This window comes from Epinephelus lanceolatus, chromosome 20 (assembly GCF_041903045.1).
Source record: "Epinephelus lanceolatus isolate andai-2023 chromosome 20, ASM4190304v1, whole genome shotgun sequence".
In the NCBI taxonomy this organism is placed as follows: domain Eukaryota; kingdom Metazoa; phylum Chordata; class Actinopteri; order Perciformes; family Serranidae; genus Epinephelus; species Epinephelus lanceolatus.
The window spans coordinates 14,502,089-14,515,010 of NC_135753.1; positions in this window are offsets into that span (position 1 = coordinate 14,502,089).

Consider the following 12,922-nt stretch of genomic DNA (forward strand, 5'->3'; position numbering starts at 1 on the left):
GTTTTCTTTCAGCAACTGGGCTGAGCAGTAACTCTCTGTCTTTGTTATTTGGTTGTCTCTTTTTTAACCTTTGGGCAAAGCCAGGCTCACTGTTACCCTGTTTTCAGTCTCTATGCTAAGCAAAGCTAACTGGCTGCTGACTGTAGCTTCATATTTCATGCAGAGATATAAGGGTGGTATCAATCTTCTCATCTCATTCTTGACAAGAAAGCGATGAAGTGCATTACCCAGGGGAACTATTCCCTTAAAGACATTATGCAGCAAATGTTAAGTTAGCTGTTATACTTTAACAGGGATGTACTTTCTTCCCTTTCCTCTTTGTTGAGTATGCTGACAGGATATTAAAGCCCTGCTGAGCTCCAAAGACTGTGACACATGGTGTGAGGATGACGCTGTTCCTTCTGGCCTCGTTGGACAGTATTTTACTCTATGTGTCATGGATCATGTAAAGAAAAGAAGGACCATGAGATTGGGTGCAGTGGCTGTAATCATTCAAGATTAGTCACAAAGCACAGGTTTGGTTTTTGGTCACAAGGTCTGAGCAGAAAGTGAAAGACAGGTGATGCAAGAGGCCGGGATGAGGTTTATCCACATGGCAGCTTGACTCACTCATAAATGTGTGAGGAGCTCAATGACCCAGGAGGGCTTTCGAGTCAAAATGCTGCTCCTCTGCATCGTGTAAGGATTCCCCTGGGGGCGTCTTGGCTGACTGGGAGGAAACTCCAGGGCAGACCCACAACACAACATCCCCCAGCTGGCACGGAAACACCTCTGGAAATCCAACAAGGAGCTGGAAAATGACTGGTTTCCCCTTTTTTTGCACCGGATAAGCAGCAAGTAAATGCACAGATTAATGGAGTACTGAAATAAGGATCACATTACCAAACATTAAAGATGGTAATGCACTTTTGTCAATATTACTACCCTAAATTACTCATCATAAAATAGAGATTCCCACAGGATCCATAAATAGTATAAGTGTGTGTGTTGGCAGACATTTGTGTGGATTCATCAGTTCAGCAGGTATAAAACGAGCGCTGTGATTGAGTACCTACTTAGTGTTTTTTATGACGGTGTAAGTTTAAAAAGCCAGTGCTTTTCATCTGAGTACGTGCTGCAGTTTGACCTCATGCAACAGTGTTGGAAATCAAAAATGTGCAAGGTGTCATGTGGTAAAATCTGTTTGTTATGACTTGTTTTAATGCTAATTTGTGCACTGTAAACAAATATCAGGCCAATTACAGCAAATCAGGCCTGTAGTTTCCACACACGAAGCAAATGTTTATTACGTAAGGACTCAAGAGAAATCATAGTTTTGATGAGACACTTTAAGGCAAAAGTACACACAACAATGACGATTAAATAAAAGAAAAAACGAGACAGCTCTGATTTCACCTGTCTCTGTATTGAAGTGAAGCCAAAGGGAGCCTGACAGTAATGAGTCTAGTTTGGAGAAAAGATGATCCATCACCGCTCCTTACTGCGCCCACTGAAGGTAACAGTCTAGAAGTGTACATCTAAAAAGTGTCTCTGCGGAGCAAATAATCAAAGCTTTGAGACCAAAGCAGTGCACCTTCCCGTGTCACCTGTCACCCCGTTTCCAGCTCAGCTTATGCTCATTTTATTCTGCTCAAGCTGTCTTCTGTTTTTTCCACTGAGTGAGCACTTAAAACAAAAACCGAAGCGGGAAACAGCGAGGGTGACGTAAATCTTTTTAAGCTGAATATGGCTTACTTCCATTTTCCTGCTGTGAACAAGCATTCGCAGCAACTTGTGGTTCTTAAATCAAATGGTGCCTCTGCAGTAAAATCTCAAGGCTTTTCATAATCTACAGTAATAGATTAAGTATTAGGCGATCACTGTAAAAGCGGCCTCACCACTGCCAAAATAAACCAATTAAATGACTGTTTAAACGCATACATTACAGTACGTACACACTTAATCTAACAGATGAAAGTGTTTCCGTGAAATTAAAAATGATAAGGTGTGATAAATTACAAGCACCTGACAAAGAAGGGTTTATCTACTATTATTATTAGAAATTAAGGAAATTCAATCAGAAGCTCTTGGAGGATTATTTATCATATCATTAGACTGCGCCTCTATCCACTGCATTGTATTTCTGGCCTACACTAATGTGTTGTATCATTGTGTGTCATTCATTCTGGCAGCATGAAGACTGTAAACCATAATGTGTTTTAATACAATAATAATGCACTGCAGATTATCTACATTCTGTTTATGTAGGTTTATGCAGCCATGAGCAGCATTGGTTTTTAAAACACAATGATTGTTGAGAAAATTGGCCCAATATGAGACATTAAAAAGCCCAGGAGTGCGAAAGATGACTCAATGATGCTTAAGCATAACATGCTGTATCTTCAAGGATAATGTTGTCTCTGTCTGGGGCATTCAGCCCCAGGTCTATTGGTTGCTAACAAAGGTGTACATCTTAAAAAAAAATGGGTCATAGAAGTTGAATAATTTTCTAAAACTGCTGGACGCTGTAGTTTTTAGCCACACTAGCAGCACGGCCCTGAGATGGCAATGTCAAGTGGTTCAGACTGAAGTATCTCAACAACTTTTGGATTGACTGCCATGAAATATTGTACAAACATTCATGGTTTCCAAAAAATGAATTCAAGTGACTTTAGAGATCCCCTGACTTCTCCTCTAGCGCCACCATGAGGTTGACTAATGTGTGGTTTTGAGTGAAATATGTCAACAGCCATTGAATAGTTTTCATTTTATACAGACAGTCATGTTCTTCTGTAATTTGCCCATTACTTCGCTTTAGGACCAAATACTAGGGGTCAGGAAAAGAATCAATACAGCATAGTATCGCAATATTTTTATGTGCAATATCATATCGTCACACAGTGCCAAGTAACAATTTTTTTAATTATTTAAATGTATCAATATTACAAATATATATTAAACTTTATCAATTGCTTTTTCAGTCCACTAGATACATTTTACTGCTGCAAAAAATTGCTGAAGTGACATGAGCACACTGAAAACTATCTTGACAAAGTTTTCCTTTGTGGACATAATTTACAGTTGAAAAAAGTAACAAAACGCAGTATATCGCAATGAATTTTATCACAATGCTCAATATATCATGGCTTAAGTATTGTGATAATATCGTATTATGGATCTTCTGGTGATTCCCACCCCTACCAAATACCTGCAAAATTAATGACTATCCCCTCAGCCTCAGTTGTACTTTGTGTTTAGTGCTAGGTAGTTAATGTTAGCACACTAAAACCCATTTCCCACTGGACAAAAAAAGCCCAATTACATCCACTAACATCTGGCTTCTGACTTAAGTAGGAGAGGTTACAATCTGCATTCATTCCTAGGACAAAGTGCAGTAGTCACTGATATTTACTGGCTCCAGCTTCTATCAGCAGTGATGGATATATGACACTCAGGTGGAACGCTAATTTTCACTTCTTTTCTGGTGCAACCATTGCTAAGTGCTCAGCTACAAATCCAACCATCTCTGACCAAGCAACGGTCATACATTATTCTAAATTATTCAGCACTTGGTTTCAAAGAGAGACTAATAAAGTAATAGATATTTAAAAAAAGAAGTAACCATTGTAGCATCTCTAGTGGCCTCCATGCTGCTTTAAATGTTTACTAACCCTGTTTTCGGGCATGTTGCTTGACTGTCATGATATGTCAGTTTCATTAAAAGTATAGCTGCAAATTAAAAGCAACAATAGATGTAAAAACACACAGACACAATGCATCTGTGATCAATGTAAGTGCACTTATCCTAGAACCACCACGACAGTTTTTATAATGCAAATAACTCTGTTTAGATAAAACCTACAAGCTTCTCTTCCTATGACTTTTCCTAAAAATGTGTTGTATGTTTTCTGAAGCCTGTAAGTTACAAAAATGAAACACACTAGACTTCTGAGCATTTATACCACCGACCGAAATTATACATTTTGATACATACAGGACATATTGCAAAACTCTGTAAAAGTACACCAAAGCATACATTTTCATTTCCAAATATTTATTTGAAAATGAAACCATTCATACGGTCAATAAAAAAACATTTTGTTAATAATAAAAAAACGAATGTAATCTCAACAGTGACCGCGCCAGCCAGCGGGACTGCGGCGCTTGGAGGGGCGCTGTAATCCTGGCGATCCTAGTGTAAAGCACCATGGACAGCGCCAATGCATCTATCGCTGTAGCTCAGAGGCTCTGATGCCTGAGTCAGAGCATGTGAGCGGAGTTGGAGCTGGAGCTGCCTCAACCATAGGTTATTGGTAGGAAGAAAAATGGCTGCTGAAAAAACTGTCACTGTCAACTGCCTCCAAGCGCCGCAACGATCTGCCAGACCATCATATGTAACTTCATTGTTTATGCTGTCCATGTGCTCAGAAGCACACAATGAATGCATTTTTGAGTAATTTCCGAGAAGTTATGATAAAATAAAAAAAATATTACAGACTATAGAATAGGACTGACAACCTCTCCAATGTCTCATGTCAATTAATTAACACTATTTGTCGGCTTTTTATAATGCCTGTTTTTTTTTTTTGTTTGGTTTTTTTTTTGCTGCTGCGCTGCTGCTGCACTGTGTCTCCAGCTGAAAGTGGTGATTTGCTAAATACATTATACAATAATAAATTAGATTAACTTTTGGTCTATAATATTGTTGGCTATATTCCGCATTTTAATGAAAAATACTTAAGAACTAAAAGAAATAAACACCGAAATAATTAGTGGAAACTTTTTTTTCTGTTGATTTCTGCCACATTGACGAGCGATTGCAACTGAGCGATGAAGTGATATCAAAGGGGCGAACCGCGCGACAGCAGAAAAAAAAACAGGTCCGGTGTGAACACACCATTGAGACTTGGAGCATAACTTGCAAGTGAGACCTGAATAAAGTACCATATTTATATTTCTAAAAAGACTATCTATGGTACTGGATTATGCATATTGTTTAGTGGGCTAAGATGACAAAAACTGAGTATGATAGTTGTATTTTGAAGTGAAATACTGTGGTGTGTCAGGTTAGATATTCAATATACTGTATAAAACATCAAGTTCAGTTCTCAGGAGAGACTGCCACTGGTTTTATAGGTCAGATATAAATATAAGTTAGTGAAGGGCTTCAAGAGATTTATGTCCAGGCCTGTCATCATGTGATTGGCTGTCATGTTCTATACTCTTACCTGGCTGCTCCCTGGAGGGACGAGTGGTCCCCACAGAAGGACATGTCCTTCTATTTATGTCTTCGTGACTGCAAATGTTAGGAGACTATAAAATACTGATACAGACGTACTGTTGCCTGTCTGTGGAGCTTTTTGACAGTTTAGTAACTCATTTTCCTTTCATTCATTAAATAAGATGGAATCTGGAAGAAAAAAATATAACTAGCACATCATTTCAGATGGAAATTTTAAAAAAGCCTTGTACCACTGATGGAATATGACGTTTGAAAGCCCCAGTGAGTTTCAGCTTTCATCGGCAAATTGTCCAACACTATCAAAAGCTGTTTATTTTCCTGTTTGTTTGTAACTTGTTTATTTGTTCCTTTAATCAAAGCAGCTTTTGCAGCTCATTATTTCTGGCTGTGTTGTGTTAGTTTGTACATCTGTTCATTTGTAGCTCCATTGCCAGCATTACAGGTCTGATTACCACGAGAACAGTGCAATCACAAGTTGTTAATATCAAATGTTGACCTCTGGTGTTTGTGTCTGTGAATGTGTATGATCTTTTTATAGCTCCAGTGTAACACAGCTGCTTAATTAGGCAGTATTTTTTGATCTTATGTAATGTGTTTTCATCAATAAAAGCCAAAATGCTATTTGTTATCTCATAAAAGTTATTTTGTATTGTCTTAGCAATGTGAATGCCCAATACAAACTCCTGATGCTTTTACATACTTTCTTTACTCTATGATTTTTGCTCTGAGGTCAAGACAAATAAGGTCTTTAAAGCACAAAGGCCGTCAATTTCCACCTCTTGGCCCCACTGTTTCCCTACAATTATTCCCTTTGCATGCCAGGTGTGTTAGATTCTGATTATATGGCCAGAATGTAACCAGCAGGGCTCTGGATGCCTATCAGGGAAAACCACTGCCTAATTTTGGGATGAAAGCGTCCACCACTATGCAGTTTCCCCAGGTCCCTATTGAGGGTGCATAACTAGAACTTTTCCAAGTAACTATGTTCTGTAGCCCATTCTCAGTTCCCTCCGAAACATTATTATTGAGTCGTACGTGTTCCAGCGAAGGTTGAGATGGATTTCAACACACAATGAGAGTTATGAAACTGCTACTGAATGGAGAATGATGTTGAAGGATTAGATATTCAGGCTTTTTTTTTAATGTGAAAGCACCTGAACATCCTTGGACACTGAGGTTAAAAGCATAGTCTGAATGGTGCAAGGGAGGGTTATATAACTGCACGCTATTGTGAAGTTGAGAAATCATCAAAGCTGCTGCTCCATCCATCTTCCGCAACTACTGTAACAGTCGGTGCAGACTACTCTTCTTTCAGATTTGAGAGACAGAAAATTAGATATATTGTAACTTTGAATCTTACAATGTGGTATTGTGGTATACTTCCTAGAGCACTGCTTGCACCTGAAATAATAATCACAAATCACAGCAGCAGCCTGTGAGATCAGACATTAGAGCTTCTGTGACTTCATCAACAAAATTTGCATTAGTGTACTGCATGTGCCCACTTCTAAAGTAATTGGTTTAGCATTAGCAGTATGATATCAAATGTAATATGTGAAAATACTAGGGACGTAACAATCCATCAATCTGGATGGATATATCGATTTAATAATCAACGATCCAGTATCATTGATGATCTATATTGTCATCTTTAAGATACGCTTTTATTTTGAAAGTCTGTGTCACCATCAAACAGCGGCAGGCAGATGGCAAGCAGCCAAGAGAAAGACAATAAGGATAATGTTATTTACTCTGGAATGAATCAGCAGTGTGGAAATATTTTCGATTTTGGACCAAACATGGGTCAGAGCACATGCCATATGTAATGCTCTGTTTTAACAATGTTTGGCTGAAAAAATGTGCATGCAGGCTGAAATTCAAATGTGCTTTTCTGTCAGGAGATGCAGTGTAAGTGTAAATAACTTTCAATGAGTGTAATATTTACCATGTTTACCTTCTTAGTTTTTGCATAATAAAATGTTACCAAAGCATAAAGGTGAAACTAGAAATCGGAGGATCACAAAACATATTTCAAGGTGGACACAAATTTCATGACAATCTGTCCAGAAAATGGATATTTTACCCAAAGCCCCATATGTGAACCACATCATAGCACTAGAGGAAAAATCAAGGGATCAAGCACTTAATTAGGGTGCATCATCTGTGGGCCATGAATATCTGTTTAACAAGATGTTGAGAAATATAAATGGATAAGTGAAAACTTCGTCCTGCTGGTGGTAGAGTTAGGGCCCGTCCCAATACCCCCCCTTAGCCCTACCTCTTGGCCCTACCCCTAGATTTGCGCATTCCTGTGAGGGGTAGGGGTGTCCCAATTCCTTTTTGCGTGTAGGGGTAGGGGGCATAATGAGGGTTGGTGTGTATGAAACTAGTCCTTCGGATCGAGGGATTTCAGATGCTGATTTGCCAGTGAGGGGTAGACGTCGCCATGGCTACCACTGAGCAAGAGACAGGGAAAAATGTTTTTATTGCTATTCACGATGTCTAGATTGGAGTTGACAGAAAGCTAGCCAGCTAGCTAACGTTACCGTCATCAGGTTGCTTGTTAGCTAGCTAGCTAGCTAGCTCGCACTATCTGGTGTCTGTCATCTGTCCTGTTCTGCAAAATTATCGGATTTTTCACATTATGATAACACGCCAGCTAGTATAACTATGCTGCCTCGTAATGTTAGCTGGTTAGCTAACTAGCAGAAGTCCCCTGTCATACATATCATTTTGTCGTCTGTCGTTCATCAAACGAAGCATGATGAATACAGCAAATGCGATAGGTAGGATGAACTCAACCGGATACTCCATTGTACGTAGATGCCGGTTGGAAATGTAGATGGCTCACAGCTTCCAGTTTAAAACAGTTACGTATGCATGAATGTAACTGATGCGATGACGTAGTGAGTGGTGTCCTAATTCCTAGGGAAAGATTTCAACCCCTACCCCTCATTGCTACATTTCGAGGGCCAAGGGGTAGTGGGCAAGGGCTAAGGGGTTGTGGACAAGGGGGGGTATTGGGATTCGGCCTAAGAGTCAGGTGATCACCAAAGTCAGTAGAAGTTATCCTCTGGGGAACATGAGTGTCTGTACAAATTTTCATTCATTCATTCATTCATTTTCTGTAACCGCTTATGCTGTTAGGGGTTGCGGGGGTCAGCTTCTTAGCAGTCTTAGCAGCTAGTACGTGGTGCAGCTGGGCCTGGTGGAATTGTCCCTCCAGGCTACTTTACAGTCAAGATGTCGGCAAAGATAACAAAAATGGTGATTTATTCATCTTGTAATGCGCCTAATTCGAGTGGACCACAACATTCTGGTTATGAAATTAATCTGCAGATGCACCAGCTCAAACAAAAACTTAAATTTCTATGAATGTCAGTTTTTGAGCCACGACATAGGCCAAAATGTGGCCTGAAGCATGCGGTTTTGAGGATTTATACTGGTGCGGTAGAGTGTCTGTGTCACTCTGCAGTTACACCTACAAAACACCAGTCAGCAGTGGGGTATCTGTAAAGCGCTGTAAAGTTTAGTTGATTCAAAATACACCAGAAACACACTTTAAACATGGCTTAATACAGACAATTTCAATCACTTCACTGTATCTCACAGCATTCACAGACAAAGCATTTGTCTTTACTTTCCCCGCAAATACAACATGCTAATGTTATTAGCACAAGCCTATGGCATTTTACATTGTGTAAATTAGCCTAGTAGCTAGCAGGGATTTCCTCTACTCATATGAAGCCAGGGACAACAGCAACATTGAACAAAAGTAACGTTACAAAATTCAGATCTATTACAGTCTTCAAGGTTCACCAACAAAACTGCCATATAGCTACTAAACACGTTTTCCAAACAAATACAACATGCTAACATTATTAGCACAAGCCTATGGCATTTTACATTGTAAAAATTAGCCTAGCAGCTAGCGAACTTTTCCTCTTCTCATATGAAACCAGGAACAACAACAACATCTAACAAAGGTAACGTTACAAAATCAGCTCCATTACAACACACAAGGTTCACTGACAAAACAACTGTCTTACACTAAACACGTTTTCCAAAAAAATATTATTATTATTATTATTATTATTATTAGCACAAGCCTATGGCATTTTACATTGTATAAATTAGCCTAGCCATGAGCATAGATTTCCTCTACCTATATGAAGCCAGGATAAATCACACAAGACTTAAAATGCTATTTTGTGGAAGCTTTATCGTCTTCACATTTTATTGTTTCTTATCTGTTAAATTAAAGTAAATAAAAGTTTTGTTTGTCCACTGAGGGAAAAGGTTTCATCTTACAAAAATAGACAGGAAGTCTGCGTTTCCAAGATGTGTAGTGACATTTCTGGCAAGGTGCATGTCAGGGTACAGCGTAGGCTATGGCATAGGCTCTATGTCAACACCATCCGAACAAGATTTCAACAATTGTAAATCACCGCAACCACAAGAGATCCTTGAACATGAATTCATAAATGTGAACGCAATATCTTAGGCTGATGGGCCAGTGCTTTATGAGATGATCTGCAAACCGACAGATACACACACACACACACACACCCAAACACATGATGCCCTTGAGGCTTACGCCTGGCGAAAATAATAATTCACTTGAAACAGCTGACCTCTTGGCCAGAAACATGAAGATGTCAAAGGCCTTTATTACAACAGACATTTTTACTTGTCATAGTGGGAAAAGCACGGGTGTTACTGATAACACCAACGATGGTTCGGCTCTATATAATTGTCCCAGTGAGAGCAGCAGTGAGACAACATGCATGATACCAGGACTCTGAAATCAAAGCATTCAGTCATCATTCTTTTCTTTATTTTCGTATGCGCTTTTCCTACTGTGACAAGTCAAAGTGTCTTCCATGAAAAAGGCCTATTATATTCATGTTAGTGTATAATAGTTGTGAAGTCATCATAATTTAGCCTGTTGCAGTAACTGTCTTATACATTTGCCTTCCTCTTCAAGGTCTTTGTCACTTGATCTTAGTAGTCATTTGGAGCTTTGTTGAACACCACCTATTGTATGCTGTGTAATGCTCAGTGATCACTGCTTTAAAAATCTGTCACACTTCTCATCTACATCTTGTCCTTGTTAACTCTTGTTAGTAATTTCATAAAAACTTAAGATTTCAGTAACAAATGCAACTGACATAAATAATTTCTTCACTGTTTTGGTTCTTGTGTCAGATGACAGATGTACCCCAGATATTCATTTTCCGAGTGCACACAGAAGAAGACAAACCGGAGCCTTGAATATGATCCTGACAGCAGGGCCTCGGTCAGTGCATGATGCTATTCAACCTAATGAGAGACGAGCTTAGGCCAAGAGTTGACTTTGATTTCTCTCTCCAGAATGATTTTGATGGGCAGCTCTGCTGTCTCATGGATATTCGGAAGCTGCCACAAAAGGCTTTCTTGAAAGTCATTCGATCGGAAAGAGATGCCAGCCCAATTGGAACTGCAGATATTGAGACACTCCCTCATTTGCCCCTGGCTGACTGCCCTCAGGGCCTGTCTGATGCTTTTCCTTGGGCTAACTTTTTTACACAAAGTGGTTTGGACACTCAGTTAGGTAAACACTTTTTTCCCCTCATGGAAAGCCACCTTATTTATAACAAGAACAGAAAAACAAAATCTGAATTTGCTCAATATTGAGACACATGTGGTTCAAGAAGCTAAGGCTGTCAATGTGGTTAAGAGAAATTCAACATGCTAAACACCTGGTATAAATATCCAGATACTGATTACATACAGAAAAATGCACGTTAATGCTAGACATAAATGTATGAGGAACACATGGCTATCAGATCTGGCAGATCACATTTCACTGTGAGATACTCAGCTCACTTTCCCTAAGAATTATATTCCTATTAGATGATTATGCAGAGCAAAATTTACCTTCAGTGCCAACACTCAATGCCAATGCAGGAAGTGTGCGCTTTATGAAGTGTAGCATCCCCGGCTGACTAATGGTCTTGCTCTTTGACTGATGGTTTGCAAAAGCTTTATACCTGACACTGTAGCTGCACAACAGGCTGTGAACACACTTTAAGAGCTACGAAGAAAACACAATACAAACAACAAAACATTACAGACCTTGAACTTCCTGATGGAATATATTACTATACTTTAGCCCTACAGTCTTCAAACAATAATAATGAATAATAAAAAAGATTAAGTTTATTAGTTTAAAAGTTTATTATAAAATTAAGTCAACCTTACCATGTATACACAATCATGAAATTACACATTTTAAGTCTTTTTAAATTTAAGGTCTAGTATGTAGGATTTAGGGGGACTTATCAGCAGAAATGTAATATAATATAATGAGTGTTTGCTTTAGTGTATAATCACCTGAAAATAAGAATTCTTGTATTTTTGTTTCCTGAGAATGAGTTGTTTATATCAACATAGGGAGCAGGTCCTCCTCCACAGAGTCTGCCATGTTGCACTGCCATGTTTCTACAGTTGCCCAGAATGGACAAACTAAACACTGACTCTCAATAGAGCCATTCACTGGACTGGGCTAGCCCGTCTTTGACATTGCCAAACACCTTCAGAGAAACACTGATTTGTAACATGAAACTGCATTATTGAGTGTTTTCACAGGATTAAATCACTGGGTCCATTTGTTTCAGAAAGGAGGAGACCTGTGGATTATTGGGCTCCTGGTAAAAACTTCCTGAACAATAAACACTGAATGAATTCTAACCAGGAGAAGTTTCAGCTGGTTGCAATCTACAGTCCTCACCACTAGATGCCACTAAATCCGCCTAATTCTCACACACTGGACCTTTAATGACAATCTCCAGTGGAGTACTATAATGTAAGTGAGCATGTTATGCTTGAAATATTTTTAATCCTCCCAACTACAGTCAGTATAAATCTTCTGAAAATATCGAAAATTACACCTTAAATTGTTCTTCCATATTAAAGAATATTGAAAGTGACTGCAAAACAAAATTTAAGGCCTCTGTATTTCTTCTAAATAGGGAGCTTAATTTAATACATTTTTTTCTTAATCCCCGGCAAAATGATTTGTTCACTATAAGATTCAGTCGGATAGTATTTGAAAAGAAGAGCTGCACAATTGATCATTTCACCCCCATTCAAATTAGCAGAGTGCTACAACAGAAGTAGCCTGCTCAGCCAGTGGAAGTCTCTTGTCTCCATGGGCCCTTAAATGCCGAAGCAATGCTGATCATTTGTAATTTGATATGCGACAGTTGAACGTCTCCAACGCTGTATCTAGTTTTCCTTATTAAATATCATTGATACTGATGTGGGAATGTATGTATGTTCCCAATGTTCACCATTTTGATTTAGCATGTTAGCATTGTAAATCAAAGTACATTTGAGGCCAGTGGAAAAGACCCTCATTTTGCAGGTATATTTGGTCATAAATCAAAGTGATGGACAAATTAAAATTATCACTTGATGATAGCACTAGATAAAAAGTCATTTAATTCTGTGGGGAACATCAACGTCTGATCCAAATTTCATGGCAATTCATCTAATAGTTGTTGAGACACTTTGCTCAAAATAAGAAATGTAAACCCTCTGATGGCGCTGGAGAAACAGTCAGGGAATTACCATAGCCATTGAGATACAACCTCTAGTGACCATGAATGCCTACAACAATTTCTACCAATCCATCTTGTTAATAGTGAGATATTTTAC